General features: G+C 46.2%; 1 long non-coding RNA gene and 1 pseudogene across 1 annotated transcript; both read left to right on the forward strand.

Moving 5' to 3' along the window:
• The first annotated feature begins 2,392 nt into the window (after positions 1–2,392).
• Positions 2,393–4,206, forward strand: LOC127315841 (uncharacterized). Its single transcript, XR_011748684.1, has 2 exons — positions 2,393–2,701; positions 3,453–4,206. It is a non-coding gene; the product is annotated as an uncharacterized lncRNA (long non-coding RNA).
• Positions 4,207–15,800: 11,594 nt separating this feature from the next.
• Positions 15,801–18,078, forward strand: LOC127315840 (uncharacterized; annotated as a pseudogene).
• Positions 18,079–24,616: the final 6,538 nt, after the last annotated feature.

The raw sequence follows: 24,616 nt of genomic DNA on the forward strand, positions 1-24,616 counted from the left end.
TTGGTTCTAGCATGTATAGTCTTAGCCTTAAACAACAATGATCTCTCAGGTGAATTCCCTGAATTTCTTCAGAGTGCCACACAATTAGTGTTCCTTGATGTTTCATACAATAGGTTCTTTGGAACATTGCCAGAGTGGTTACCACAAAAAATGCCACAATTGCAGATTTTGAGGATGAGATCAAACCTGTTTAGTGGCGATATTCCTAAGAACCTTTCTTTCCTTGAAAGTCTTCATTATTTGGAGTTGGCCCATAACAATATATCAGGAAGCATACCATGGTCAGTATCAAACTTGAAAGCAATGATATTGATGATCATCAATTTTTTGAGGATAGCATGCACATCATGTTGGATTATTAGGCAATTTCCGTGTGAGATTAATTATCGAAAACAACATGACAGATGCACAAGCATACTTAACCACACACATCAGACTAAGCACATGCATCATATCTGAACATGGAACAAGTAGAAGTGCAAGGTAGGAGAGGAAAAGCACGTACATTGCGACCGGGAAGGCCGCACCAGCAGCAGCAGCACCACCACCATGGGAATCGTTGATGTCGCCCATGGTGTAGTCGGATCTGTCGATGAAGCAGCCGAACCGTCGAAGAAGAAGACGAACAGCAGCGAGCAGTCGCGCTGAGACGCTCCCCAAAAACCTTATCGCCCCTCTCCCGGTGCAGGATCTCAACGGACGGAGTTTCGGAAGTCTGCTCTCCCGGACGGCTGTGCACGCAGTCGCCGGGATGGGGAAGACTAGAGAGTAGCGCAGCAAAAGGAACTTCGTGAGAGAGACAGCCTAGAGAGTTCTGAGAACTGTGTTCTCCAGATCTGATATGTCTCCTTGTATAGCCTGGGAGGAGAGCCGACCCGACCGCGTTGCCACGCGTAGGAAGCCAGGGACATGCGGCGAGCATGCACATGCAGGTCGACACGTACCCAACTCAGTTGGTGCACCAAGCAAAAATTTAGGCTTCCTTGAGTGTGTCTCGAACTCAAACTCGAGTCACGAAACGCGACGTGCGTGCGTGACGAGACGAGCCGAGCCGAGGCGGGAGGAGGAGGAGGAGTGCGCGAGGGCTCCTTCTATTCTCACTCACTTGGAAGGAGTAGAACAACAACCCTTATATACCACTCCAACTCTCTCCCAACTAGCAATGTGGGACTAAACTTTGTCCCCCAAGGCTGTCCCAAGCTGCCAACGTGATGGGCCTTGAGATTTCAGAAATTGTCGACTACATGGGCTGCCTTACTGGGCTGCAGCCCATCTACATTCAACAATCTCCACCAGATCTCATATGCACATCAGATGACACATTAGTTCCATTCACTGTTTAATATACCTGCACTTCAGTGGAGACTGTTAAGTTGAACTTCCACCTAGACAAGGTGCTACGCTTGACTACAACTGAACAATGGACTATGCCTTGAATTGTCAGTCTTTGTGCAGCAAGTTTCGCTCAATGTCGGCACGGTACTAGGCTACCATAGCCTTCCCCTCGGGTGGAGCTTATAAGTCACACTCCTCGGCCCTTCACGAGCTTACTAGAGATTCACCCAAATCTCCCACACTATGACTAGTAGTGTCACTCGTATAGGTGTGTTTTTCAAAGATCGCCCTGTAGGACAGCGTCTTCGCTCATCAAGAGCCGCTCAGAACACATTAAGACATTGTCAACCTGCCTTACAGTAACTATGAGAGAATTGCATCTGCAGCGGAGTGGGAGTATTAAATTTTCTCTCAACTCAGTTACTTCGGTTTGTTTTCCCAGGTCCTAGTTCACGGAATTTCCGGTCAGATAGGTTGGGTTACCCCCTCGGCAACTCAAGTGGGTCTCAAACCCATCTCCCTCGATGCAAGGTCTATCATGTTTCTTGATAGTCCTTTTGTGAAAGGATCTGCCAGATTTTTAGCACTTTGGACATAATCCAATGCTATCACTTGGGAGTTCTTTAGTTTTCTGACAGACTTCAATCTCCTCTTGATATGTTTGGAATTTTTCATATTATCCTTAGAACTTTTCACTTTGATAATCATAGTTTGATTATCACAGTTCATGAGGATAGCCGGTATTGGTTTGTCAACCATAGGCAAGTCCATCAAGAGCTCACGAAGCCATTCCGCTTCGACAGTAGCTGTATCTAATGCTGTGAGTTCTATGCCTGTAGGTGGTCACGGGCTGTCCACGGTGCCGCCAGCCCAGCCCAATTAAATCGTTATATCGGACGCCCACTGTCGGGGAAAAAAACTTGGTGGGCTTCCGCTACTCGTTCCCTACCGCCGCCACGCCGCTCGACGGGATTAGGTTTCTTCCTCGCTGGGTCGCTGCGGTCCGCTCCTCTTCGTGCCGCGCCGCGCCGCGCCATGGCCGACCACGGTCCGCCGCTCCGTCCCTCCGCTCAACCAACTGCCCCTCCCTCCACTCCGCTTCCCCCTCGAGCTCGCGCGCCGCCGCCACCCCTCCTCTCTCTCCGCCGCTCGCCGCTCCCCTCCATGGCCACTGCCCTCCGCCTCCTGTGTTGACCTCGTCCGCGTCTGGCACCTCCATTCTTCCACGGGAAAGGACCACTCTCACCCCGTCGTTTGAGCAGCAGGCCTGTGTGGAGCTCCCGGCGGCCGGCGAGGTTCTTGGGGATCCTCAACCGCACGCATCCGGCGAGGTCCATGGGGAGCTGCCGAAGAAGATTTGCAGAAGGTACTCTTCCTCTCTTACTCCTTGCTTGCAGCTCATGGAAGAAGACAGTCATTGCTGAGATAAGGAGCTTCACAGATATGACCCTCTGTTACAAATTTGAGATTTTTCTAGGGAAAATTGAACCCACTGTAAAATTATAGCCCACTGGAAAATTGACCATGTTGTTCCTATGAATTTGTTTGTTCAACGACAGTTTAGTTCTTACTCTTTGGTTTTAACCTGTTCATAATAAGAATTAAGTGTTGCGTTGGTCTGATCTATGTGTTACCTTCTCTGAAGCCCTGAAGGTAATCACTTCAGAAATGCTGCTGTTCTGTTTGTTTTTCAGTTTGGCCCCGTTGATCTATGTGTTAAAATCATGACTTTAAATTTAAAAGGGAGTGTTCTGTCTAGTTTGTTTGCTGAATCCTTTCGTCTCAGTAATGATTACCATTTGTATGCTCCTGTGTCTCTTGTATGCATGATGTCTGATGCAGAAGCTATATGAAACATGCAGAAGTTATAATTTCTTCTTTTTGTTGTTCAGCTTCAATGATCATCCAAATATGCATGAAGTTATAATTTCAGAGGCTAGTGTTTATTATTGTTATCAAGATCTGGAACTTTTTTAATCCCTCAGCTTGAGCAATTCAGTACTTGATTCTTATTATCCATCACTCTACTGTAGCAATATTGCACAACCTTTCAACGGAAATCTGCTAGTAGTAACGTGGTATCATCATGTACAACTAATGCTGATGAAGTTTGCCAGCAGTATCAGCTCTTCAGATTCTACAAAGCAATTGATGAAGTTTGCCAGCATAAATGTGCAGTACTAGTGCAATGGTCTTCATTGTGCAATGGGCTCCGTCCACGTCCCGCCCCGGCGAGCTTCGCTCCGGCTTCGTCTTGCTCGGTGGCGTCGAGGCCGGCGGCGCTTGTTTCTGCTCCGGCGACTTTCAGCAGGGCTGAAAAAAAGGAGGCGGCGGCGCCGGGAGTCTCCAGGCGAGGGCGACGACGAAACTTAGCTAGGCGAGCTCCAATCCGACGGGAAGAATGGAGGTATCCATGGCAAAAAAGCAAACAGAGAAGGGATAGAGGAGAGAGAAGATATGGGACTTTTTTTGTCACTACCAAATGGGCCACGACCGGACATGTGCGGATGGAAAAGCACGCCCGTGCTCGTCCGGCTCGCCCCAAAAGCCACGCAAATTTGAGCTGGCTTTGGGTCGTGACGGACCTCGCGTGCCGTCCGTTTTGCATTTGGGTCCGCGTGTTGGGTCATGTTTTTACCCAAAAGGACACACGGGGACATTTTGCGTACCCGCGTCGAAGATGCCCTAAGACAGGCATATTCCTGTCATTTCCCTTTGTATTGTTTTGAGATACTCAGAATATCCTGAGACATTTTCCTGTCATTTCCCTTTGTACCGGTTTAAAGATAGTCTGAATTTCTGGACGTGTTCTTATACATGAATGTATTATACTGTAGTAAGTGTATGTGCTAGCAGTTGTACCAAATCTGTCGTCTGAAGGAAGCTCTGTGCTGTGCTAAAAATTGATCCTTGCCTCGTCCTGGCAGCTGGCGAAGTGCTCACTCTGAGCTTTGAGGCGTCAGTGCATAGCTCCTCTGTGCGTGCGGTAGCGAACGCCCACCTAGTCTCAAGGAAAGGAACGGACATATAGCGGTGACCAGCCCAAGTCAGGCGGGCAGAGGTGGTCAGCTAGTGGGCACCCATGGACAGGCCCACCTACAGCCTGAGTGAGTTCTGTTTCCATAGTTGACCTCATTAAGATGGTCTGCTTGCAATACTTTCAGGAAACAACGCCACCACCAAGAGTGAAAACATATCCACTTGTGGCCTTCATCTTAGCATCTGAAATCCAATTGGAATCACTATACCCTTCAAGTCCTCTTGGATACCCGGTATAATGAATTCCATAACTCATGGTTCCCTTTAGATAGCGCATCACTCTATCAAGAGCATGCCAATGATCATCTCCCGTGTTGGCCACAAACCGGCTAAGTTTGCATATAGCAAACGAGATATCAGGCTTCGTAGCGCAAGCTAAATACATTAGTGAACCAATGATTTGAGAGTATTTCAATTGATCTTTAGTTGCCTTTTCATTCTTTCGAAGCAAGACACTAGGATCATAAGGTGTGAGAGAATATTTGCAATCAGCATAGCCAAATCTGCTCAACACCTTCTCAACATAATGAGATTGCACAAGTGTAATCCCATTATTCCCATCTCTCAATAACTTGATGTTCAATATAACATCAGCTTCTCCAAGATCTTTCATCTCGAAACACTGAAATAAGAAGGTTTTTACCTCCTTAATCACATTGAGACTTGTCCCAAAAATTAGTATGTCATCCACATACAAGCATAGGACAACTCCCTCACCTCCACCATGGCGGTAGTACACACATTTGTCGGCTTCATTAACAACAAAGCCCACAGATGTCAAAGTTCTTTCAAACTTCTCATCCCATTGTTTGGGTGCTTGTTTGAGACCATACAAAGATTTCTTTAATTTACACACCTTTCTTTCTTGACCTTGTAGTACGAAACCATCAGGCTGTTCCATGTAAATTTCCTCGTCCAACTCTCCATTTAGGAAAGCCGTCTTAACGTCCATTTGATGAACGAGAAGACCGTGTGAGGCAGCCAATGACAGTAGTACTAGAATGGTGGTCAATCTCTCCACAGGTGAGTAGGTATCGAAGAAATCTTCGCCTTCCTTTTGGGTATAGCCTTTGGCTACAAGCCGAGCTTTGTACTTCTCAATAGTACCATCAGCTCGAAGCTTCTTCTTAAATACCCATTTACATCCTACAGGTTTGCACCCAAAAGGACGCTCAGTTAACTCCCACGTTCCACTAGCCAAGATGGAATCCATCTCGCTTTGAACCGCTTCCTTCCACAGTAGTCTGCATCAGGAGATGCGAGAGCTTTTGAAATGGTAGTGGGAGTATCATCCACAAGATACACAATGAAATCATTACCAAAAGACTTTGCAATCCTTTGTCTCTTACTCCTTGTGGGAGCTTCATTGTCATCTTCATCAGAATCTGAACTCTCATCATCAGATTCCTCATCAGACTCCATAGGAGTTTCATGTATTGGATCAGATTCCCAACTAGACATGCCATGCATATCTCTCATAGGAAATATATCCTCAAAGAATGTAGCATCTCTTGATTCAAGGATGGTGCCAACATTCATGTCGTCCACTCCAGATTTCACCACAAGAAATCTATAAGCAATGCTATGGGCAACATAGCCAAGAAAAACACAATCCACAGTTTTTGGTCCAAGCTTTCGCTTCTTGGTGATTGGCAAATTTACTTTAGCCAAACAGCCCCAAGTTCGTAGGTAGGAGAGTGTTGGTCTTTTCTTTTCCCATTCCTCATAAGGGGTAATCTCTTTATTCTTGGTTGGAACACGGTTTAGGACATGACACGAGGTCAATATAGCCTCCCCACCATTCCTTGGATAAACCCGAAACATCTAACATGGCGTTAACCAAATCTGTTAGAGTACGGTTTTTCCTTTCCGCAATCCCCTTGGATTGTGGGGAATTGGGAGGCGTCCTCTCATGGATTATACCATGTTTCGCACAGAATAAATTGAACTCATTAGAAAAGTACTCTCCACCACGATCGGACCGAACCCTTTTTATCTTTCTTTCAAGTTGGTTCTCAACTTCAGCCTTATAGATTTTAAACAAATCAAGAGCCTCATCTTTAGTTTTCAGGAGATACACAAAACAGTACCTAGTGGAATCATCAATCAAAGTTATGAAATATTTCTTTCCACTTCTTGTCAACTCACCATTCATCTCACATAGATCTGAATGAATGAGCTCTAGTGGTGCCAAGTTTCTTTCCTTCGCAGGCTTGTGAGGCTTGCGAGGGTGCTTTGCTTGCACACAAGCATGCCACTTAGAGCCTTTGACAAAGGTGGATTTCGGAATTAAACTCATATCAGCAAGCCGCGTCATACAACCGAAATTAACATGACAAAGTCGTGAATGCCAAACATTAGTTTCATTAACACTAGTGCTTACATGGTTCACAACATTATCACAGAAGTCTTCTAGAGAGAAGCGAAACATTCCCTCACATTCATAGCCCTTTCCAACAAAAGTTTCATACTTAGACAGTACAACTTTATTGAACTCAAACACCAACTTAAAACCCTCTTTCATAAGATGGGAGCCACTAACGAGATTCTTCTTGATAGAAGGGACATGCAGCATGTTCTTCAGTTGCACGATCTTTCCCGAAGTAAACTTCAGATCTACCATGCCAACAGCACGAACAGTAGCATGTAACCCATTCCCCATCATTACTGAGGAACCTCGGGCCTGATAAGAGGTAAACATGGAGATGTCAGCACACACATGAACATTGGCACCTGTATCAACCCACCATTCTGTGGGTTGAAACACCGAAAGAACAATAGGTAATATATTACCATACCCTGTAGTTCCTTCCTCTGTGTTGTCAATGACCATGCTGACAGAATTTGAGTTATGTCCAGCTTGACATTTCTTTCCTTTGTGTTATGGACAGCGATTAGCCCAATGGCCTGTCTCGCCACACACCCAGCAAGGATATTTCTTCTCCGTTTTCCCCTTCTTCTTGAAGTTGGTGGTCTGGGAGACTCCCTTGTTCTTTCCCTTGGACTTGTGGGCATTTTTCTACACCATATTGGCAGCAGAACGTCCCTCGATTCCTCCAGTGTGTTTGTCTTTTGCCCTCGCCTTCTCCTCAACATCCAGAGAGCCCATGATATTCTCAACAGAGAACTCATGCCTCTGATGTTTCAGAGAAGTGGCAAAGTTCCTCCACGCAGGGGAAAGCTTAGCGACAATGCATCCCGCGACAAACTTGTCCGGTAGCACATACTTGAGGAGCTCAAGTTCCTTTGCCATGATCTGTATCTCATGAGCCTGTTCTACTACAGATCGGTTCTCAACCATTTGATACGTCTCCGACGTATCGATAATTTCTTATGTTCCATGCCACATTATTGATGATATCTACATGTTTTATGCACACTTTATGTCATATTCGTGCATTTTCTGGAACTAACCTATTAACAAGATGCCGAAGTGCCGATTCTTTGTTTTCTGCTGTTTTTGGTTTCGTAAATCCTAGTAACGAAATATTCTCGGAATTGGACGAAATCAACGCCCAGGTTCCTATTTTGCCCGGAAGCATCCAGAACACACGAGAACCGCCAGAGAGGGGGCACAGGCCCACCAAACCCTAGGCCGGCGCGGCCAAGGGGGGGCCCGCGCCCCCTATAGTGTCGGCGCCCCTTCGACCTTCTGACGCCGCCTCTTCGCCTATATAAAGCCCCTGGACCTAAAACCTCGATACGGAAAAGCCACGGTACGAGAAACCTTCCAGAGCCGCCGCCATCGCGAAGCCAAGATCTGGGGGACAGGAGTCTCTGTTCCGGCACGCCGCCGGGACGGGGAAGTGCCCCCGGAAGGCTTCTCCATCAACACCACCGCCATCTCCATCACCGCTGCTGTCTCCCATGAGGAGGGAGTAGTTCTCCATCGAGGCTCGGGGCTGTACCGGTAGCTATGTGGTTCATCTCTCTCCTATGTACTTCAATACAATAATCTCATGAGCTGCCTTACATGATTGAGATTCATATGATGATGCTTGTAATCTAGATGTCGTTATGCTAGTCAAGTGAATTTTACTTATGTGATCTCCGGAGACTCCTTGTCCCACGTGTGTAAAGGTGACAGTGTGTGCACCGTGTGGGTCTCTTAGGCTATATTTCACAGAATACTTATTCACTGTTATGAATGGCATAGTGAAGTGCTTATTTATATCTCTTTATGATTGCAATGTGTTTTGTATCACAATTTATCTATGTGCTACTCTAGTGATGTTATTAAAGTAGTTTTATTCCTCCTGCACGGTGTAATGGTGACAGTGTGTGCATCCGTGTTAGTACTTGGCGTAGGCTATGATTATGATCTCTTGTAGATTATGAAGTTAACTATTGCTATGATGGTATTGATGTGATCTATTCCTCCTACATAGTGTGAAGGTGATAGTGTGCATGCTATGTTAGTACTTGGTTTAGTCGTGTTGATCTTTCATGCACTCTAAGGTTATTTAAATATGAACATTGAATTGTGGAGCTTGTTAACTCCGGCATTGAGGGTTCGTGTAATCCTACGCAATGGTGTTCATCATCCAACAAGAGTGTAGAGTATGCATTTATCTATTCTGTTATGTGATCAAAGTTGAGAGTGTCCACTAGTGAAAGTATGATCCCTAGGCCTTGTTCCTAAATACTGCTATCGCTGCTTGTTTACTGTTTTACTGTGTTACTACTGCTGCGTTACTACTTTGCTTGTTTACTTGTCTGGGCAAAGCACTTTTCTGGTGCCGTTGCTACTTATTCATACCACCTGTATTTCACTATCTCTTCGCCGAACTAGTGCACCTATTTGGTGTGTTGGGGACACAAGAGACTTCTTGCTTTGTGGTTGCAGGGTTGCATGAGAGGGATATCTTTGACCTCTTCCTCCCTGAGTTCGATAAACCTTGGGTGATCCACTTAAGGGAAAACTTGCTGCTGTTCTACAAACCTCTGCTCTTGGAGGCCCAACACTGTCTACAGGAAAAGGAGGGGGCGTAGACATCAAGCTATTTTCTGGCGCCGTTGCCGGGGAGGAAAGGTAAAAGGCACTCATACTTCGGTTCCAGGTAACAGTACTTTTCTGGCGCCATTGTGTTTGTGCTCGAAGCTATTTCCTTTAGATCCTGCAATTGCATCTTTTTGTTTCTTGTTTACACTAGTAAGGCATAATGGAAAACAACAAAAATATGAGAGATATTTATGAACTTTATCTTGAATTAGGACATGATGTGTTTGAAGAGAGAATTAAAAAACCCATGGAACTTTATATGCATGCTAATGGGAATGTTATTAATATGAATGCTTTGAACACTATTGTTGCTAATGCTATGGAAAATTCTAAGCTTGGGGAAGCTGGTTTTGATGAGCATGATCTTTTTAGTCCCCCAAGCATTGAGGAGAAAATTTACTTTGATGATACTTTGCCTCCTATTTATGATGATTATAATGATAGTAGTCTTTTGTTACCGCCTGTTATGGATGATAAATTTGATTATGATTACAATATACCTCCTATATTTGATGATGAGAATAATAATAATAGCTACTTTGTTGAATTTGCTCCCACTACAACTAATAAAATTGACTATGCTTATGTGGAGAGTAATGATACTTTTATGCATGTGAATAAGAATGCTTTATGTGATAGTTATATTGTTGAGTTTATTCATAATGCCTCTGAAAGTTATTATGAGAGAGGAAAATATGGTTGTAGAAATTTTCATGTTACTCAAACACCTCTCTATATGCTGAAATTTTTGAAGTTCCACTTGTTCTATCTTCCTATGCTTGTTACTTTGCTCTTCATGAACTTGTTTATTTACAAGATTCCTTTGCATAGGAAGCATGTTAGACTTAAAGTTGTTTTGAATTTGCCTCTTGATGCTCTCTTTTGCCCCAAATACTATTTCTTGCGAGTGTATCATTAAAACTGCTGAGCCCATCTTAATGGCTATAAAGAAAGAACTTCCTGGGAGATAACCCATGTGTTATTTTGCTACAGTAATTTGTTTAATATTTGTGTCTTGGAAGTTGTTACTACTGTAGCAACCTCTCCTTATCTTAGTTTAGTGTTTTGTTGTGCCAAGTAAAGTCGTTGATAGTAAAGTTCATACTAGATTTGGATTACTGCGCAGAAACAGATTTCTTTGCTGTCACAAATCTGGGCAAAATTCTCTGTAGGTAACTCAGAAAATTATGCCAATTTACGTGAGTGATCCTCAGATATGTACGCAACTTTCATTCAATTTGAGAATTTTCATTTGAGCAAGTCTGGTGCCCTTTTAAAATTCGTCTTTACGGACTGTTCTGTTTTGACAGATTCTGCCTTTTATTTCGCATTGCCTCTTTTGCTATGTGGGATGGATTTCTTTGTCCCATTGACTTCCAGTAGCTTTGAGCAATGTCCAGAAGTGTTAAGAATGATTGTGTCACCTCTGAACATGTGAATTTTTGATTATGCACTAACCCTCTAATGAGTTTGTTTCGAGTTTGGTGTGGAGGAAGTTTTCAAGGGTCAAGAGAGGAGGATGATATACTATGGTCAAGGAGAGTGAAAGCTCTAAGCTTGGGGATGCCCCGGTGGTTCATCCCTGCATATTTCAAGAAGACTCAAGCATCTAAGCTTGGGGATGCCCAAGGCATCCCCTTCTTCATCGACAAATTATCAGGTTCCTTCTCTTGAAACTATATTTTTATTCGGTCACATCTTATGTACTTTACTTGGAGTGTCGGTTTGTTTTTGTTTTTGTTTTGTTTGAATAAATGCTTGTGTGGGAGAGAGACACGCTCCGTTGTTGCATATGGACAAGTATGTCCTTAGTTTCTACTCATAGTATTCATGGCGAAGTTTCTTCTTCGTTAAATTGTTATATGGTTGGAATTGGAAAATGATACATGTAGTATTTGCATAAATGTCTTGGATAATGTGATACTTGGCAATTGTTGTGCTCATGTTTAAGCTCTTGCATCATATACTTTGCACCTATTAATGAAGAAATACATAGAGCATGCTAGAATTTGGTTTGCATATTTGGTCTCTCTAAAGTCTAGATAATTTCTAGTATTGAGTTTGAACAACAAGGAAGACGGTGTAGAGTCTTATAATGTTTTCAATATGTCTTTTATGTGAGTTTTGCTGCACCGCTTCATCCTTGTGTTTGTTTCAAATAACTTTGCTAGCCTAAACCTTGTATCGAGAGGGAATACTTCTCATGCATCCAAAATCCTTGAGCCAACCACTATGCCATTTGTGTCCACCATACCTACCTACTACATGGTATTTCTCCGCCATTCCAAATTAAATTGCTTGAGTGCTACCTTTAAATTTCCATCATTCGCCTTTGCAATATATAGCTCATGGGACAAAATAGCCTTAAAAACTATTGTGGTATTGAATATGTACTTATGCACTTTATCTCTTATTAAGTTGCTTGTTGTGCGATAACCATGTTTTCTGGGGACGCCATCAACTCTTTGTTGAACATCATGTGAGTTGCTATGCATGTTCGTCTTGTCTGAAGTAAGGGCGGTTTTCACAATCAAATGGTTTGAGTATGCATACTGTTAGAGAAGAACATTGGGCCGCTAACTAAAGCCATGAATCATGGTGGAAGTTTCAGTTTGGACATAAAACCTCAATCTCTTATGAGAATATTAACTGTTGTTGAATGCTTAAGCATTAAAAGAGGAGTCCATTATCTGTTGTCTATGTTGTCCCGGTATGGGTGTCTAAGTTGAAGAATGATCAAAAGCGAGAAATCCAATGCGAACTTTCTCCTTAGACCCTTGTACAGGCGGCATAGAGGTACCCCTTTGTGACAGTTGGTTGAAACATATGTTATGCAATGATGATCAGTGTTAACCCAAGCTAATTAGGACAAGGTGCGGGCACTATTAGTACACTATGCATGAGGCTTGCAACTTGTAAGATATAATTTACATGATACATATGCTTTATTACTACCGTTGACAAAATTGTTTCTTGTTTTCAAAATCAAAGCTCTAGCACAAATATAGCAATCGATGCTTTCCTCTTTGAAGGACCATTCTTTTACTTATATTGTTGAGTCAGTTCACCTATTTCTCTCCACCTCAAGAAGCAAACACTTGTGTGAACTGTGCATTGATTCCTACATACTCGCATATTGCACTTATTATACTACTCTATGTTGACAATATCCATGAGATATACATGTTATGAGTTGAAAGCAGCCGCTGAAACTTCATCTTCCTTTGTGTTGCTTCAATGTCTCTACTATGAATTATTGCTTTATGAGTTAACTCTTATGCAAGACTTATTGATGCTTGTCTTGAAGTACTATTCATGAAAAGTCTTTGCTATATGATTCACTTGTTTACTCATGTCATATACATTGTTTTGATCGCTGCATTCACTACATATGCTTTACAAATAGTATGATCAAGGTTATGATGGCATGTCACTCCAGAAATTATCTTTGTTTATCATTTACCTGCTCGGGACGAGCAGGAACTAAGCTTGGGGATGCTGATACGTCTCCGACGTATCGATAATTTCTTATGTTCCATGCCACATTATTGATGATATCTACATGTTTTATGCACACTTTATGTCATATTCGTGCATTTTCTGGAACTAACCTATTAACAAGATGCCGAAGTGCCGATTCTTTGTTTCTGCTGTTTTTGGTTTCAGAAATCCTAGTAACGAAATATTCTCGGAATTGGACGAAATCAACGCCCAGGTTCCTATTTTGCCCGGAAGCATCCAGAACACACGAGAACCGCCAGAGAGGGGGCACAGGCCCACCAAACCCTAGGCCGGCGTGGCCAAGGGGGGGCCCACGCCCCCCTATAGTGTCGGCGCCCCTTCGACCTTCTGACGCCGCCTCTTCGCCTATATAAAGCCCCTGGACCTAAAACCTCGATACGGAAAAGCCACGGTACGAGAAACCTTCCAGAGCCGCCGCCATCGCGAAGCCAAGATCTGGGGGACAGGAGTCTCTGTTCCGGCACGCCGCCGGGACGGGGAAGTGCCCCCGGAAGGCTTCTCCATCAACACCACCGTCATCTCCATCACCACTGCTGTCTCCCATGAGGAGGGAGTAGTTCTCCATCGAGGCTCGGGGCTGTACCGGTAGCTATGTGGTTCATCTCTCTCCTAAGTACTTCAATACAATAATCTCATGAGCTGCCTTACATGATTGAGATTCATATGATGATGCTTGTAATCTAGATGTCGTTATGCTAGTCAAGTGAATTTTACTTATGTGATCTCCGGAGACTCCTTGTCCCACGTGTGTAAAGGTGACAGTGTGTGCACCGTGTGGGTCTCTTAGGCTATATTTCACAGAATACTTATTTACTGTTATGAATGGCATAGTGAAGTGCTTATATATATCTCTTTATGATTGCAATGTGTTTTGTATCACAATTTATCTATGTGCTACTCTAGTGATGTTATTAAAGTAGTTTTATTTCTCCTGCACGGTGTAATGGTGACAGTGTGTGCATCCGTGTTAGTACTTGGCGTAGGCTATGATTATGATCTCTTGTAGATTATGAAGTTAACTATTGCTATGATGGTATTGATGTGATCTATTCCTCCTACATAGTGTGAAGGTGACAGTGTGCATGCTATGTTAGTACTTGGTTTAGTCGTGTTGATCTTTCATGCACTCTAAGGTTATTTAAATATGAACATTGAATTGTGGAGCTTGTTAACTCCGGCATTGAGGGTTCGTGTAATCCTACGCAATGGTGTTCATCATCCAACAAGAGTGTAGAGTATGCATTTATCTATTCTGTTATGTGATCAAAGTTGAGAGTGTCCACTAGTGAAAGTATGATCCCTAGGCCTTGTTCCTAAATACTGCTATCGCTGCTTGTTTACTGTTTTACTGTGTTACTACTGCTGCGTTACTACTGCTTGTTTACTGTCCTGGGCAAAGCACTTTTCTGGTGCCGTTGCTACTTATTCATACCACCTGTATTTCACTATCTCTTCGCCGAACTAGTGCACCTATTTGGTGTGTTGGGGACACAAGAGACTTCTTGCTTTGTGGTTGCAGGGTTGCATGAGAGGGATATCTTTGACCTCTTCCTCCCTGAGTTCGATAAACCTTGGGTGATCCACTTAAGGGAAAACTTGCTGCTGTTCTACAAACCTCTGCTCTTGGAGGCCCAACACTGTCTACAGGAAAAGGAGGGGGCGTAGACATCACCATTCTGTAGTCATTGAACTGCTCCATAGCATACAGTTCACCTCCGGCATCGGCAACACCAAACTTAGCATCCAGTGCATCCCACAGTTCTTTCCCATTTCGGATGTGCAGGTAAGCATCAACCAACTTGTCTCCAAGCACACTTAGGATGGCACTCACAAAGATTTCAGTGGCATCCCCGAACGCTTTATCCTCTTTAGGAGTAAGCGGACCTCTAGGAGTACCTTCTGCAACTCGGTGCACGCCCATAGAAGTGAGCCACAAGAGGGTCTTATTCTGCCATCTCTTGAAATGAGAACCCGTAAACGGGCTCGGTTTTAGCGCAGCAGCAAAACCAGACGGTGGTAATTGCCTAAGCATATAAGGTTTTTGGATTGTTGGATTATTAGGCAATTTCCGTGTGAGATTAATTACCGAAAACAACATGACAGATACACAAGCATACTTGACCACACACATCAGACTAAGCACATGCATCAGATCTGAACATGGAACAAGTAGCAGTGCAAGGTAGGAGAGGAAAAGCACGTACATCGCGACCGGGAAGGTCGCACCAGCAGCAGCATCACCACCATGGGAATCGTTGATGTCGCCCATGGTGTAGTCGAATCTGTCGTTGAAGCAGCCGAACCGTCGAAGAAGAAGACGAACATCAGCGAGCAGTCGCGCCGAGATGCTCCCCAAAAACCTTATCGCACGTCTCCCGGTGCAGGATCTCAACGGACGGAGTTTCAGAGGCCTGCTCTCTCGAACGGTTGTGCACGCAGTCGCCGTGATGGGGAAGACTAGAGAGTAGCGCAACAAAAGGAACTTCGTGAGAGAGACGGACTAGAGAGTTCTGAGAATTGTGTTCTCCAGATCTGATCTGTCTCCTTGTATAGCCTGGGAGGAGAGCCGACCCGACCGCGTTGCCACGCGTATGAAGCCAGAGACACGCGGCGAGCATGTACATGTAGGTCGACACGTACCCAACTCAGTTGGTGCACCAAGCACAAATTTAGGCTTCCTTGATTGTGTCTCGAACTCGAACTCGAGTCACGAAACGCGACGTGCGTGCGTGACGAGCCGAGGCGGGGCGGGCAGAGAAGGAGGAGTGCGCGAGGGCTCCTTCTATTCTCACTCACTTGGAAGGAGTAGAACAACAGTCCTTATATACCACTCCAACTCTCTCCCAACTAGCAATGTGAGACTAAACTTTGTTTCCCAAGACGGTCCCAAACTACCAACGTGATGAGCCTTGAGATTTCAGCAATTGTAAACTACATGGGCTGCCTTACTGGGCTGCAACCCATCTACATTCAACATGTCACAGTCATCACGAAAGGCCAAACACGTGACTATACCTTTGAAATCTACAAGCTACTGGTCAATCTTGATCTGTCATGTAACAGTTTAACAGGGGAGATTTCAGAGGCGATAACTTTGCTGATTGGGCTCAACAATTTGAACTTATCAAACAATCAGTTTATATATTATCAGCAAAATCCCAAATCAGATTGGTGATCTCAACAAGTTGGAGTCCCTGGAGCTATCATACAACGAGTTATCCGGTGCAATCCGGTCGGGTTTGTCAGCTTTAGGGCATCTCCAACCGGGCGACCCAAACCGCGCCCGCGCGTCCGGATGGGTCGAACCGGACGAAAACGCGGCCAGCGCGTGGACCCATCCCTAAAACGGATTGCCGCGGCGTCCGGGACGACCCAAACCCGGCCCAAATCTGGGGCGAGTTTGCGTGGCCGCGGACGTCGAATGCTGGTCGCTCGCGTCCGTCCCTTGTCCGCCCATGGCCCGCGTGTCATAGAAATAGAAACTTTTTTTTTCATTCAAAGGAACCATTACATTTTTTTTAGCCTACTACTTCTATCCTAATATGTACGGGGCCGGCGGCCTCGCCGGCGACTCCCTCGCCGGCTCGCCGTCGGGGCCGTGGATTTCACTCGACGCGGGCAGCCTGTACGCGTGAGGATTCCACTCCAGCTTACGAGCTGGGTGGCGCGGCGGAGGCCTTCATCCTCCTCCTTTCCGCCCGCGCGCCTCGGGCGCGCTCGCGCTCCGCCTCCTACGGTGGCACCATCCGCTTCCCGCATAGCTCCAGCTCCTGCAGGGTGGCGCATTCCACAGCGGTGCACGCCTCCAGGCGAACGCGGCCGGCGGCCTGGGCCTCGTGGTTCGCGTTCCGCTGGCGCATGCGTTCTTGTCGGCCGCGCTCCGCCGACGCCGCAGCCTCGCGGGCGCGCCGCTCGGGCGAGGGCATCTGGATGAGGTGGCGGGCTGCTCGCATAGCGAGCAGCTCGTTCTTCTGGCCGAGGAGGTCGCCTAATCGGCGGCGGCCGGCCCGGCAGGTGGCCTCGTGCTCCTTCATCACGCGCGTGAGGTCGGCGAGACGCTCCTCGATGGCGGCGTTGATGTTCGCCAGCGCGAGGTCCTCCTCGTCGACCGGCTCCTCCTCCGCGGCGGCCGCCCCCTCCTCTGCGGCCTCGTACCAGCCGTCCGCGGTCTCGTGCCAGCCGTCCGCGGCCGCCTCCACCATCTCCGCGTCCCCTCCCTTCTTCGCCGCCGCCTCGGCAGCGACGCGGAGCGCCTCGTCGTCCGCGACCCACCGCGAGTCCGCGTGCTCCTCCTCCTCCGTCCGCGGGAACCTGGCCCGGGCGGCGAGGGAGAGCTTGGCCCACGTGGCCTGCAGGGTGCGCGGCATGGCGATGGAGAGGGCGCCGGAGAAGGTGGAGGGGGAGAGGACGGCGGAGCGGGCGTGAGATGCGGTCTGTGACCGCCGCCGTCTTTTATAGCCGGCGGCCTGGCGGGAAACTTGGGCGCGAGCGCGCGCCAATGGCCTTTTCGCGCGCGCGAGAACCTTGCCGCGCGCGGGAACTTTCCCGCGCGTTCCACCGCCCACCATTGCTGTCCCGTCGAGGCCTGCCATGGCGCAGCGCCGCGCAAGGAAGACGAACCACGTGGCGTCTTTTTGGGTCGCCGCGTTGGGCGCAGCGTGCGACCCAAACGGACACGCGGACGTGGGCCGCTGTCCGCGTGTCCGCTCGGCCACCCGAACAGCCTAAACCGGACGGTCCAGCGCGTCCGTTTGGGTCGCCCGGTTGGAGATGCCCTACCTCTGTGAGCCATTTGAACTTGTCATACAACAACTTATCAGGCACGATACCATCCGGGCCACAGCTGCAGGTTCTTGACAACGTGGGCTATACCTACATAGGCAACCCCCATCGCTGTGGCTACCCCTAACCAAGAACTTCTCTATTAGTACTACTGATGCAGAGAAAAGTGTCCATGGAGTTGCGGATCATATCACGTACATCTACCTGGGGATGGGCATAGGATTTGGGGTGGGTCTTTCGACGGTGTTTTGCACCATGTTACTGAGGAGAACCTGGGCAAGCGCCTACTTTCAGATCATTGACAAGCTGTATGATGAGGTTTATGTGCGGGTGGCTATAGCTTGGGCTCGCCTGACGAGAAAGATCCCCGACGACACAGCCTGAGGTGCCCGGGGCATGTGGTGGAATTGCTCAACCTACCTATAATGCAGTGCTGCCTTTTGGTTTGGAGAGTAAGTGGTTAGTTGGTGTGTGTTCTGCTGCTATGTACTGCTACTCTAGGTGCTATTAGCTACCTATAGCTACCAAATTTTTTGACATTTCAAAATATGTTTTTTGGTAGAGGGAGCATACGCATCCGGGAGCCGAATTGAATTTCCGATTGTATTGGTTCAATCAAGTGGAATAGGTCACATATATAAGTCTATAACATGTCTTTTTAGTACAAATGCTCCAATGCTACAACAATATATTATGTTTTCTACAACTATTCCGTTGTATTGCTACTTTACTACAGTTTTTTTGCTACAAGGCCTCTGACAAAGTACGGTGCTTCGGCAAGGCCTCTGGCAAAGTCTTCGGCGAAGTACGATGCTCTGGCGAGGTCTCTGGCGAAGTTTCTAGCGAGGTCCGTGTCTGACGGGTCTTTGTTTTTTATTTTTAGTTGGACATTTCTTTCTTAAGCAGTGATTTTTTTTTTGCTTCAATGAACCAAAAGTGGAATTTAAGGCAAAATTAGACATAAAATCCAATCTAACGGCTCAGAGTGGTTGGATCCAACGGTGGAGAATCTCGAGGCCGGGAGGTTTGCGGCGTTTATCGTCTCGAAGTGGCGCCGTCCGCAGACGACGCTGGTGGCCGCGAGTCAAGCTCTTTTCTTTCTTGTAAAAGTGTTGGGTTGTGTTGCAGTATTCTTTTGCTCCTTAATGTAACTTGTATTTCCACCGCTTCTCCATACCCCTCACGCACAAATTAATGCCCGGCATTTTCTCAGCTGGCCCTGCGTGTGCATGCACATAATTATTGCCGTCATGTCATGTGCGTCGACATATTACAGGAGCTGTACTGTACTTGGCCGTGGCCTGGACAGACGGACAGTGGTACCATCCATCCTGGCCGCCGCACGCTGCCCCGTCAGGCGTCAGACCGGTGCAGGGAGCTGTACGCCGTGCTGCTGGATAACATAGCTCCTGCAGGCTGCAGCTCCTTGCAGTGAAATCTCTCCGTGGATTAAATTGGTGCAAGCTGGAACAGGGTGGCCACAAAACATCTTAGGGCTCCTTTGATTCATAGAAATATGAAGAATGTAGGAATAGGAAAGGTGTAGGATTGGAATGTCATGCCAAGTTGAATCCTATAGGAATATGGTGTGTCTTTGATTGTAGCAAAGGAATTTTTCCATGAGGTATGAGCTAATGTTTTTTCCTATAGGATTTGTACTAGAAGATTCCTATAGGAATAATTCATATAGGATATATTCCTATGAATCAAATGACTTGTATAGGAATTTTTCCTATAGGATCCAATTCCTACATAATTCCTATATCAATCCTATGAATCAAAGGAGCCCTTAGGAGTGGATTCATTGGTGCCAGAGCGGCTACGCCAATAATATGTGCCATAGAAGTAAGGACATCTCCAGCGGGGCGACGCATATTTATGTCCGTTTGCGTCGGGCACAGACATAAAAAACGTCCGCATGTCCGCATGCGTCTGCCCCTTCTCCAGCGGTAGGGACGCATTTATTTGACCGCATGCGTGATTAGAGAGGAGAGAGAGGGAAAGATTCTGTTTGTGTGACTAGGAATAAGCGCATGCGTGATTAAAGGAGCAGAGAGAGGGCTGCATGCAGCCCAACCGGACACAAACGGACGCGCGGACGCGTCCGCAGAGATGCATTCCTGGCGCATATTTGGTCCACGTTTGCGTCAGGACGGACACTGCGGACGTTTTGCGTTGCCCCGCTGGAGGGCGTTTTTTGTCCGCGCAGACGCAAACGGACGAAAAAACGTCCGTTTGCGTCGCCCCGCTGGAGATGCCCTAAGAGCATCTCCAGCCGTCTCTCCGACGAGGCCCTCAGGACGATTTTTTTCATCCGGATGAACGAGAACGGCCCAGTCGCACTCCCGAACCCTCGTTTTCGTTCGGATTAGGCCTTTCAACCGTCCGGAGAGCCCATGCCATCCCAGTCCCCCGGGGAGCGCTCGGGGACTCCGGACGAGAGAAAAGCGCGGGAACCGTCTGGTGGCCCCGACCTGTCGGCGACAATGGCCTGAGTTTCTACGGCAATACCCTCGTCTTCCCGATCTACGACAATACCCTCGTTGAACGAAAGCTTTGAACAAACTCAAGTGGTGCAACATAGATAAATTATATATAATTCGAATAAACATAAAAATTACATATAAAAACTTTAAAACACACTTAAACTACTTCTTCTTCCGAGATGGCTCCGCCTCATCGTCGTGGCGGCGACGCTTCCGGCTCGTCACCTCCTCGTCGGAGGAAGTTGAGTCCTCCTCGTCGTCGAAGGTGGTCGCATGCTGCGCCTTCGCCCGGGCCGCCGCGTCCTCAGCCTCTTCCTCCTCCTCCTCCTCCTCCTCCTCCTCCTCCTCCTCCTCCTCCTCGGCCTCTTCCTCGGCCTGCTCCTCAGCCTCCTCCTCGGTCTCTTCGTCCTCCTCCTCGTCGTCATCCCATTCGTCCTCGCTGGCCGGTGGCGGGGAATCGTCGCTACTAGACGATGCAGCTTGATCCCACCAATGGCGTCATCCAGGCGGCTTCCCCTCGTTGTCGGTGTCCGATGGCCAAGAGAGATCACTCATGGTTGATAGAGGATGGTGAGGAGAGAATAGATGAAATGCGTCGGCCGTCAGAAACCGTATATGTAGGTCTCTCGATGAAGAGAGTGGCGGTTGCTCTTCCGTGGAGTTCGTGCTCCATTACGGCGGTTCTCGCGTCGAGGCCACTTCGACCGTTCCCGACGAGGCGTTTGGGCTCGCCAGATCACTTCGCGGACCATTACGGCGATTCAATGCGTCGAGGGCACTCCGACGGTTGCCCTTCCCGGCGACTGCATTGTTGGAGATATGCCCAAGAGGCAATAATAAAATGGTTATTATAATATATCTTTGTGTTTATGATAATGTTTGCATACCATGCTATAATTTTATTAACCGAAACATTGATACATGTGTGTTATGTAAACAACAAGGAGTCCCTAGTAAGCCTCTTGTATAATGATGGCGTGTATTTCACACGTTCGTTGGGCAACCCCAAGAGGAAGGTATGATGCGCACAGCAGCAAGTTTTCCCTCAGAAAGAAACCAAGGTTTATCGAACCAGGAGGAGCCAAGAAGCACGTTGAAGGTTGATGGCGGCGAGATGTAGTGCGGCGCAACACCAGGGATTCCGGCGCCAACGTGGAACCTGCACAACACAACCAAAGTACTTTGCCCCAACGAAACAGTGAGGTTGTCAATCTCACCGGCTTGCTGTAACAAAGAGTTAACCGTATTGTGTGGAAGATGATTGTTTGCAGAAAACAGTAGAACAAAGATTGCAAGAGATTGTATTTCAGTAAAGAGAATTGGACCGGGGTCCACAGTTCACTAGAGGTGTCTCTCCCATAAGACGAACAGCATGTTGGGTGAACAAATTACAGTTGGGCAATTGACAAATAAAGAGAGCATGACAATGCACATACATATCATGATGAGTATAGTGAGATTTAATTGGGCATTACGACAAAGTACATAGACCGCCATCCAACTGCATCTATGCCTAAAAAGTCCACCTTCAGGTTATCATCCGAACCCCTTCCAGTATTAAGTTGCAAAGCAACAGACAATTGCATTAAGTATGGTGCGTAATGTAATCAACAACTACATCCTTAGACATAGCATCAATGTTTTATCCCTAGTGGCAACAAAGACAACACAACCTTAGAACTTTCTCACATCGTCCTGTGTGTCAATGCGGGCATGAACCCACTATCGAGCATAAGTACTCCCTCTTGGAGTTACAAGCATCTACTTGGCCAGAGCATCTACTAGTAACGGAGAGCATGCAAGATCATAAACAACACATAAGCATAACTTTGATAATCAACATAACAAGTATTCTCTATTCATCGGATCCCAACAAACGCAACATATAGAATTACAGATAGATGATCTTGATCATGTTAGGCAGCTCACAAGATCCGACAATGATAGCACAATGGGGAGAAGACAACCATCTAGCTACTGCTATGGACCCATAGTCCAGGGGTAGACTACTCACACATCACACCGGAGGCGACCATGGCGGCGTAGAGTCCTCCGGGAGATGATTCCCCTCTCCGGCAGGGTGCCGGAGGCGATCTCCTGGATCCCCCGAGATGGGATCGGCGGCGGCGGCGTCTCCGGAAGGTTTTCCGTATCGTGGTTCTCGATGCACCGGGGTTTTCGTCACGGAGGCTATTTGTAGGCGGAAGGGCAGAGTCGGGGCCAGACGAGGGGGCCACACCATCGGGCGGCGCGGGCCCCCCCCGGGCCGCGCCGCCACGTGGTGTCGCCACCTCGTGGCCCCACTTCGTGTGTTCTTCGGTCTTCTGGAAGCTCCGTGGAAAAATAGGCCCCTGGGCTTTGATTTCGTCCAATTCCGAGAATATTTCCGTTCTAGGATTTCTGTAACCGAAAACAGCAGAAAACAAAGAATCGGCACTTCGGCATCTTGTTAATAGGTTAGTTCCAGAAAATGCACGAATATGACATAAAGTGTGCATAAAACATGTAGATAACATCAATAATGTGGCATGGAACATAAGAAATTATCGATACGTCGGAGACGTATCAGCATCCCCAAGCTTAGTTCGGCTCGTCCCGAGCAGGTAAAACGATAACACAGATAATTTCTGGAGTGACATGCCATCATAATCTTGATCATACTATTTGTAAAGCATATGTAGTGAATGCAGCGATCAAAACAATGTGTATGACATGAGTAAACAAGTGAATCATATAGCAAAGACTTTTCATGAATAGCACTTCAAGACAAGCATCAATAAGTCTTGCATAAGAGTTAACTCATAAAGCAATAATTCAAAGTAAAGGTATTGAAGCAACACAAAAGAAGATTAAGTTTCAGCGGTTGCTTTCAACTTGTAACATGTATATCTCATGGATATTGTCAACATAGAGTAATATAATAAGTGCAATAAGCAAGTATGTAGGAATCAATGCACAGTTCACACAAGTGTTTGCTTCTTGAGGTGGAGAGAAATAGGTGAACTGACTCAACATTGAAAGTAAAAGAATGGTCCTCATAGAGGAAAAGCATCGATTGCTATATTTGTGCTAGAGCTTTGATTTTGAAAACATGAAACAATTTTGTCAACGGTAGTAATAAAGCATATGCATCATGTAAATTATATCTTATAAGTTGCAAGCCTCATGCATAGTGTACTAATAGTGCCCGCACCTTGTCCTAATTAGCTTGGACTACCTGGATTATCACCGCAATACATATGCTTTAACCAAGTATCACAAAGGGGTACCTCTATGCCGCATGTACAAAGGTCTAAGGAGAAAGCTCGCATTTGGATTTCTCGCTTTTGATTATTCTCAACTTAGACATCCATACCGGGACAACATAGACAACAGATAATGGACTCCTCTTTTAATGCTTTAAGCATTCAACAACAATTAATTCTTTTCTCATTAGAGATTTGAGGATGTTTGTCCAAAACTGAAACTTCCACCATGGAACATGGCTTCGGTTAGCGGCCCAATGTTCTTCTCTCACAATATGCATGCTCAAACCATTCAACTCAGAGTAGATCGCCCTTACTTCAGACAAGACGAACATGCATAGCAACTCACATGAAATTCAACAATGAGTTGATGGCGTTCCCTCAAAGAAACATGGTTATCGCACAACAAGCAACTTAATAAGAGATAAAGTGCATAATTACATATTCAATACCACAATAGTTTTTAAGCTATTTGTCCCATGAGCTATATATTGCAAAGGTGAATGATGAAATTTTAAAGGTAGCACTCAAGCAATTTACTTTGGAATGGCGGAAAATACCATGTAGTATAGGTAGGTATGGTGGACACAAATGGCATAGTGCTTGGCTCAAGTATTTTGGATGCATGAGAAGTATTCCCTCTCGATACAAGGTTTAGGCTAGCAAGGCTTATTTGAAACAAACACAAGGATGAACCGGTGCAGCAAAACTCACATAAAAGACATATTGAAAACATTATAAGACTCTACACCGTCTTCCTTGTTGTTCAAACTCAATACTAGAAATTATCTAGACCTTAGAGAAACCAAATATGCAAACCAAATTTTAGCATGCTCTATGTATTTCTTCATTAATGGGTGCAAAGCATATGATGCAAGAGCTTAATCATGAGCACAACAATTGCCAAGTATCACATTACCCAAGACATTTATAGCAATTACTACATGTATCATTTTCCAATTCCAACCATATAACAATTTAACGAAGGAGAAACTTCGCCATGAATACTATGAGTAGAAACCAAGGACATACTTGTCCATATGCTACAGCGGAGCGTGTATCTCTCCCATAAAGTGAATGCTAGGATCCATTTTATTCAAACAAAACAAAAACAAAAACAAACCGACGCTCCAAGAAAAAGCACATAAGATGTGATGGAATAAAAATATAGTTTCAGGGGAGGAACCTGATAATGTTGTCGATGA

This window comes from Lolium perenne, chromosome 7 (assembly GCF_019359855.2).
Source record: "Lolium perenne isolate Kyuss_39 chromosome 7, Kyuss_2.0, whole genome shotgun sequence".
NCBI lineage: Eukaryota > Viridiplantae > Streptophyta > Magnoliopsida > Poales > Poaceae > Lolium > Lolium perenne.